Below are 8,434 nucleotides of genomic sequence, written 5' to 3'. Positions count from 1 at the left end.
GGGAGGCTCTGGTAGACGCGGGTGGAGCAGGTTGTGAGCTCTCGGGTGAGCACATCCACAGAGGGATCAGACATGGGGCCACACGAGGAGCTGTGAGCATCCTGCCCACTGCCCTGGCTTTGCTCGGTGCTCTGGTATTGCAAACAGTGATGCAACATTCAATGCAAGACCTCAGTTCTTTATTCAAAACCATTATAAACAAACAAAAAAAACCCCACAAAACAAAAAAAACCCACAAAACCAACCAAAACCAAAGCCCTGGAAGCTGGATGCAGGAGAATTTTGGTAGACATTCATGTATAAACCCTTTTGCACCCATGAGATGAACCGCTGATGCAAGCTCTGCAGTACTGTGTGCAGTGCTGCTTACCCCAGCTGAGAAGCAACACTGCAAAATTAGAGGTCATTAATGGGATAGGAGGAAATTCCCCCGTGAAGAAAACACTCAGTTCAGTACAGGGACAAATGCAAAAGGAATATGGGAACACTGTATGAAATGATGAACAGGCTGGAGAGGGTGGGCTGGGAGTTCAGCTCTCCGTGTCTCATGACAGGAGAACAAAGAGACGGCTGATGGGATATTAAGAAGCAGCAAATTCAAAACCTATAAAAGGAACAATTTCTTCAGTTTGTCTCACTGCCAGAGGAAACTTCTGAGAATAAGAATTTAACAAGATTGCTTGGGGACTGGCCATTCACTTGGATAAGGAGAATGCCCAGAATTAGAGCAGTTAATTCTAGAAGCCCTTGGAAGAGACTTCACACAATTCTCATAGAAAACAGCGTGTATTACAGAATAAGTGGGAGGGAGGGGGGGGATGGATTATCCTACATCTGTTTGTTGTGCAGTGCTTATATCTTCTTTAGAAGCATCTGGCGTTAGCCATAGTCACAGGCTGATGGCCATAGTCATAGGCTGATCCAGGCTGACAATTGTATTGTTGCCATTTTCTGGTGTCCCTTAGTTGTTTCTCTTCCCTCCTCCACCTGGTTAAAGCTGATTACAATCCTGAAATTAATTTCACACAACAATTCAAAACTGTTTTTATCCTGAAAGGTTAAAAATAGACTAATTTTTTTCTTTTCTTTTTTCCTCAGAAAGTTATGGTGAAATGTTTTAATGAAAACAGTTACTGCAAACACAGGTGCTAGTAAACAAAATATGTCAGTACACATTCGGAAAGTATTTACAATTCAAGGGTTTGGGAAGAGACTGAATATTTTAATAAAATGCTTGCTTTTAATGAAAAAGACACTTTTTAATAAAAAAGGCTGGCTTTTGTTATTTTCTTTTAAAAGACCCTGAAAAATCTTGATCAACTCAAGTCCCACAGATGAGCTGATACAGCCCTGGAAGGCATGAGCACAGCTAGAAACCAGCAGCAGGTCTCATCCCAGAGCAGGCACCGACAGGTGATTGGGATTCGACAGACTGAAAGATTTATCAGAGGCTGAGGAGCGGAGGAGAGATGAGGAAGCCAAGTCCAGCTCCCGCTGCCAGCGACATCCACAGAGAACCCCTTTTTGCCATGGGCAGGAGCAGGGCACGCTGTCCGCTCCCGCTGCATGGCTGGCGGGTCTCCCAGGCTTTGCCTTCATCCCCTTCCCACCACCGGCTGCACAGGGACCACGGTGGGAGACAGCGCGCTGGTGTATTTTGATTAAGTTGATGAGATGGGGCTGCTGGCAGCAAATGCATCTCTCTCTCAGTCCCTCGGCACTTTGAAATGAGCCACTCCTCCCTCCGTTCCTGCCGAGCTCTGGAGAGGGGAGGAAGGAACAGGCTTTAGCAGAGCCTCTAATTGTGTGGGAATGGGGAGTACACCCCCACGGTACGCGGAGCAGGCTGGGGTAGGTGCTCAGCCATTCTGGAACAAGCTGTTACTTAAGGTTTCCTCTGTCTGCTCGTATCTCTGTCCCTTAGCTCCACATTAATTGATCCTTTCTTTTTCCCTTTTTGGCTGAAACACCTTCTTTTAATGCTTACAAACAATAAATCCTTCCTTTTTTTCCCGGCTCACATGGGATGTAAATGCACACAGAAGGGGAAATGGGGAGCGGGGGAAAGGGCTGCGTGCCGTGTTCCCCAGATTAGCATAATAACGGTGATTTTGGCTCAGTGCAGCCCTGAGTGGAGCCAGGTTAACCTGCCTCGGCTGGGCTAACCTAACCCGCATGCCGCTGGCGGGGAGCGCCAGGGCCTCCAAAACCTGTCGGTGGGCTCATAGGGGTGCTGAAAGTTGGCTTGTCCTCTGCTGTCAGTACGGCTGACAGATTTCTTAAGAAACAGCTAGCAGGAACAGTGAGGATGTCTAACACCTTCCCTCTGCTTTAGAAAAGTCAAATAAAATAAAATACTCATATGTAAAATTGGCCTCAAGGCTTATCTCATGCGCACACCCAACTGCATGTCAGCAAGGCAGTCTCTGAGAGTGTCAGCTCCTGAAACCCAAGCAGCCAGTTGATCCAGCGTGGGATGTATCCATCCTTCCCAAAAAAGGAGCCTCAGGTGCCTGTACACAAGGTCTGGGCTGCCTCCTGGCTCTCTCCCATCTGCTCGCTGTCCTCACTGCCTGGAGCAGGCAAGCGCAGCCTCCAGCTGGGCTCTGGGACCATCACTTTATCCTGGTGGGTTGCTGACACATAGACTGAAGTTTTCAGGATGTACCACCTCCAGGAAAGCTCCTCTGCCTCACAGCTCAGGCTGTTATTTGCACAGGGTGCTGGTTATTTGGAGGGGAGGAGTGGGTGCTCTCATGGCTTTCTGCCTCTTCACACCCCTGCAGTGCCTGTGTCTCTCTGAAGGACAAGCGCTGCCTCCTTCAATCAGATTCTGCCTCTAGAAAAGCCTGGACAAAGGGTCCTACTTGAGATATGAACACAAAGGAGCAAATACAAGAGTTGGCTGGGACCCGATGAGCAGCTGTGCAGGTGAAAAATGGGGAGGTGGGCTCACACCTTCATCTTCTATTTTGTTGGGTATGGAGCGAAGATCTCACTCGCCTTCAGAGGCTTGTGGGTGCCTTGTTCCCCTTGGTGCTCATGAAGGAACCCATTCTTCAGCTCCACACCTGCACAGCCCTATGGCATCTGCTGAAGCTAGGAATTTTGCAGCAGCAGGGCTTTAATTTTTCCATAAATGTGTTGCTGCTATTATTATTATTTTGTAATTAAAACAATTTCTGTGCTCTTTGACTTCACTGCTCTGCTTCACATTAAACAGCTCAGAACATCTAGCCATTGCTGCATGCCAGCAGCATGACTGAAGGTCCATGTAGGTTTACCAGTGGCAATACCTAAGTTTACCCTCTGTCAATATTGTGAAATCATTGTAACAGCAGCCGAGCACGCTATCTGCAACAAATAACCACCCCAGAACCACTGCTGGGGTCTGCTGTTCCCCGCTGCCTGCACTCAGGCATGCCACTCTGCCAAGGTGGGAACAGCCTCCCACCAGCCTCAGCCTGTGTGTGAAGGGGGAGAGATAAAGGTATTCTTGTTAAAACATACAAACCCACCTCTCAGAGCCACGTGCAAGTGAACCGGCCGTATTCGGCTCTGAGAGCCTAATGCTTAAGACTCAAAAGTTGCTTTCAACTAAATTTTCCTATTTCTAAAAAAATGAAGTGTTACAACTACAAGCTGTTTCAGCAAAGCCTCCTCAACAGATAATCGGATTTACATAATTGGGTGCTGGTGGGACTTCAATAAATCATCAACATGGCAGCACGTTCATTATAGCCACGCAGAGTCACTGCTCTTTGCAAATAGTTCCTGGTGCCCAAAATACACCCCACACAATGTCGGTGGGGGAGACAGATATGCAGTTAGTTCTTGTGGACAGGAGAAATACAGGAGGTTGGAGCTAATTGCTCCTGAGGATTTACTGCATATCAAGAGCTGGGAGCTCAGTGGTTCTATAACGTGCTGAGGCTCCTTTGACTTGCCCACAAGTTCAGTTCTAGCCTAGGTCATTCATAAAACAAGCTCCTCGGTGTCAGCTGTTTGTGGGTCAGCTTGAAATCAGTTGCATTTCTCGTCTGCACCAACAAGCCTTGTTCGGATACTTCTGTCTGATCGCCTCCATGAAACACACAAATTCCAGAGGGGGAGAAAGAACTTCACTCCTACTCACAGGTGGTACTTCCACCTCTAAGCCACGCAGCAGGAGGAGAACCTGCTCTGCCGTTTGAGTGAGGTATATATCTGAGTGCAGTATCATATTGACTGCCCGCCTTTCACCAGCCCTAGGCTTCTGTGCACCTAAAATGAGCTGCGATCCAGCTGTTCCACACATCTAGAACTGGGGATAAATCCTTCTCCAGCATGGCAGGGCTCAGTGTGGGAGGAGGACAGCCACTGCCGATGTGTTGCTGGTATCTGTATGGATAACGCCACATGCCAGGGACAAGCAGTGAACAAAGGCGATTTGTGAGCTGGGAAATGGGATTGCCAAAAGAGATGGAACAGAAATGAGGTTTTAATCCCCCAGCCCAATCTTTCCTGGTACTGCCTGTCTGCAAGAGCAGGATTTTATCAGTGTTGTCCATAGGGAACTTCCCTGACCTTCGGTTTGCTGGAGCCTGGCAAAGCATTGCACTTCTCTAAGATGTGTGAAGACAAGTTTCAAAACACGCAGCTGCTCCTGTGAGCTAGCCACAGCACAGCACAATCCACACCAGAACACACCGTGTAGACTCAACTCCACAGAGGAAGGCTGTGCATAGCTTATAGGTCCAGCAAATTCACAGGAACGGGTATATCAACATTTTCTGCACTCTTCATTGCCACTGAGCTGACGAAGTCAAACACCTTGGGACCAGTGTATTCCAGACCAGATGAAAACAACCTTCCCTATTTGCATTTGTAGGGCTTGCCAGGTTAAAGAGGAAGAGAAAATTGTGTATAAGACCCACAGCTATCCTACACAGGAGACTGACTGGAGTGTTTGCTTGGAAATTCAGATCTGCTTGTATCGTACAGCCTCCTGCAAGTGTTTTCTATACCCGATTCCCCCACCAACTCACCCCCTCTGCCTGCCGGTCTGCCAGACAGACAATGCCAGCACTAGCATTTTCTCAGCTGCCAAAACATGTTGGCCTGGGACTTCATTTCTCTGTATCACAAGCTACCAGCAGAAACCTTGTCATTGCAATTTTTCACTTATTTTCTTCTGCTCTGTTTTCTTATCTCTCTGAAATCTCAACTCCCTGACTTGTGGCTGTAGGCTATTACTAGACTGGAACAAAACTTATTCTCAGTCCTAAACAAAATGAATAAGGCAAAAGGAAATAGTCACAACAAAGGAAAAGTTAATGCTTGGAGTAATAAGCAACAGAGTTTCCATCTGCACTGGGTCAGGAGGATCAGGAGAGTGAGAGGGACATAGGAGAGGATTGTATAGCTGCTGTCTGCTCTGTGAGCACTCCGACTGGTGGCTTTGTCTGACGAACTGGCAGGTGACAGGTCCACCAAATTGCTGTGTCCACAATATTTCTCTCTCATATCATGGCAAATTTCATTTAGAGAGGCTGCGCCTCAGCTGTGGGCTTGGAACTGGGGCCACCAGATCCACCGTGTATACAGATAGGGGACCGTGAGCTCTACAAGACCCCTGGCAAGGAACGACCCATGCTGAGATGCTAAAGAGCCACCACCGGGGCACCGAACTGTGCCTGACTAACAGAAGGCACCTTCTTCCCCCTGTCTAACAAGAGCAAAGCCACGGAGGCCACCCTTCCATTTTCCCTTTCCTTTCTGCCCTTCTCTTTCCTTCCCTGCTTTCCTCCACACCTTTTTTTCTTTTTTTTCCCTCTCTCTCTCTTTTAAACATTTCAGCTGAAGAAATGAGGTTTGTTGTTTCGCCAGCTGAGTAAACTTTGAGGGCTTTAAGAAAAATAAATAGTAAGTCTTGCTCACCAGGTGGGTTCTTCCCCACACCTCAGCTCCAGTCGTAACACTAATTTAGAATCTGCAGCCGGTTAATGAGCACAGAGGAGACGCAGGCTTGGTGTGGAAGATCTCTGTATAAGCGCAAACAGACACACACTTCCAGATGTTTCATCTTTTTAATAAAGATTGGAGCTGTGTGAAAAGGAAGGCTTCATATTTGAAAATAACAAAGCAGCTCATGAGAAGGGTACTTACTCCAAGCATTGGTGTTGGGCGGGGGGGGGGGGGGGGGGGGGGGTGTTGTGTTGGTTGTTTGTTTGCTTAATCCTGAAATATTATGCAGAACCCAGCCCTTGAAAAATTCTTATTTTCTTGGACCAAAAGTGGTCCTCAAAAAACTAAACAAAATCTGCATGTTAAGTCAAATGCATTTTCCTGCCCCCCCCCCCCCCTCTAACCTCTCTCTGCACACTTACACAGACACACAACTGCTTTTCAGAGCAAGGCTATAATTTAACAGCTAATGCCTCGCATGAGTACCACCCTTTCCCAAAATCTCTTGCTTTTCAGTTTCTATTCAAATTCAAAGCCAGATTATTTTAGCTCTACAGCCCTGGAAAAAATGAAATTACAATATTTGAAGAAGCTGCTTGTACTTCCTTCCCCCCTTTCAGTTCACACCCAGGCAATGTCAAGTGTAAGCCTATTCTTTCTGCCTCTGCAGATACAGAGACAATTGGGAGGCCAATAAATATGATTCCAGAACTGGAACTTCCCATTTTAGACATAAGATGGGTTTTGATTCTCAGGCGAGCACCCAGAATTCTGACTGAGAGAAAAAAAACCAAAGTACCCTCCGCATTTGCACCAGTACAACCAGTCCAGACCATGGCTTGGGACTCACCCAGCTTGACTGAGGCACATCAAGGCCCAATTAGCTGCCTGTGAGGCAATTAATTAGCAGGCAAGACAGGGCTGTAATGCAGCAGGGTTCAGCCTTTCTGTCCAGCACGCTGTGCCAGGTGTTTGCCTGCCACTGTGACCAGTAAGGGCCAGCAAGGAGGGATGTGGTTTGGTTTCACCTAAATATCATTGTGCACCTAATGTGAGTGGAGAGGGAGTCCTGGTTAGAAAACACAGCCTTAGATACAGCAGGATCCTCAGAGCCGAACCAAGGACTTCCCAACCAGGCTGAACAGCTTGTGCCCTTGCTATTTAACACTGAATTACACCAAGGTGGGCAGAGCTTTCCATCATTTTCCCAGCACACTTTCTGCTTTACACTGGGCACACCAAACCCAAGCTGTGGGGTACAGCAGCAAAACTGATCGGAATGAGATACAGTGAAGGGAATTAGGAGGAAAAAAACACCCAAAAAAAACACCATCGTAATCAACACCAGGTGTAGGCCAATTAAACAGCCGTTCCCCTGTGCTCACGGGAGGGCACTCACTCACAATTTACCCAAACAAATCCGTGCTTGAAAACTCTCAGGAGTTTCACAGAAAAATCACATTTCTCTTCAGGGCTCTTTAAAAAATATTTGAAAGCACTTTTGTCTGTACACCCCAGCTTTACACACCAGAAACAGCTTCCTCCCAGCCCAGGAGAACCGATCAGCCTGGGTTAAAACACTGGCAGATGCTTTTTCCTTACAAAGAAGTAAAAATGTCCTTCTTCCCACAGCTCTCTTCCTTCACCTGCCCCCTCCAATACTCCTCTGACTTTCTTCGAGGGGGTGCTGGCTTTTGGCTCATACTTTCAAAAGGCATCTTAGGGGCAGCTAAGGTGTTCAAGCCTGATTTATTTATAGGATCCAGGCACCCAGCTCTCAGGCTCCTTTGAAGCCCTCATAGGATCAGCGGTATGTGTATTCCAAGGACAGTTTTCGTTTGCTGTCTCATTGTTTGATGTGTAAGAAGGTGCACGTCACAGTGGACAGAGTTTCACCATGTCCCATCAGGACACTACTGCCCACCCTACCCGTACCCTGCCCTGAGCAGCTAGCTCTCCATTGCTCAGCCCCCGCCACCGAGATAAGCACGGCCACCCCCGCCATCCATGCCAGCCACTGTCAGCCTCCACCCAGAGCAGTGAGCACCCAGCACCCCGCTGGGGTGGGGGCTCACCCCCGGTCGACCTTGCTTCCCCTTCCCCATGCAAGTCCACTTGTGCCACTTGGGTGCCATCTCTAGTTACAGCCCTGTCTGTGCAAAAACTACCATTTCTTTGGCATGCTGGAGCTAGTTAACTTAATTTGGCTGGTGGAAACAAGAGAGAGATCTTGAGCTCACCCGTGGTATTGCCCTTTGGAGCAACCATAGTGTCAATACAAGAAGCTTCCAGGCCTCCCGTGCCTTCCCAGGACTCCCCTCGCTGGTCTTCCGTGGAGGGCTCTCACAACCCACAGGGAAATAATACATGGAACAGAGCAGTAAACATGTAGCAAAGGGTTTCCGAGGGTTCCGTGTGCCTCTCACCTCACTGCCAAACCCCAGCCTTAGCACTCGGCGCAAAGGGCTGCAGTGCCAGCAGGAACACA

Source organism: Falco naumanni, chromosome 9, assembly GCF_017639655.2.
Source record: "Falco naumanni isolate bFalNau1 chromosome 9, bFalNau1.pat, whole genome shotgun sequence".
In the NCBI taxonomy this organism is placed as follows: domain Eukaryota; kingdom Metazoa; phylum Chordata; class Aves; order Falconiformes; family Falconidae; genus Falco; species Falco naumanni.
This window is presented reverse-complemented; position numbering follows the sequence as displayed.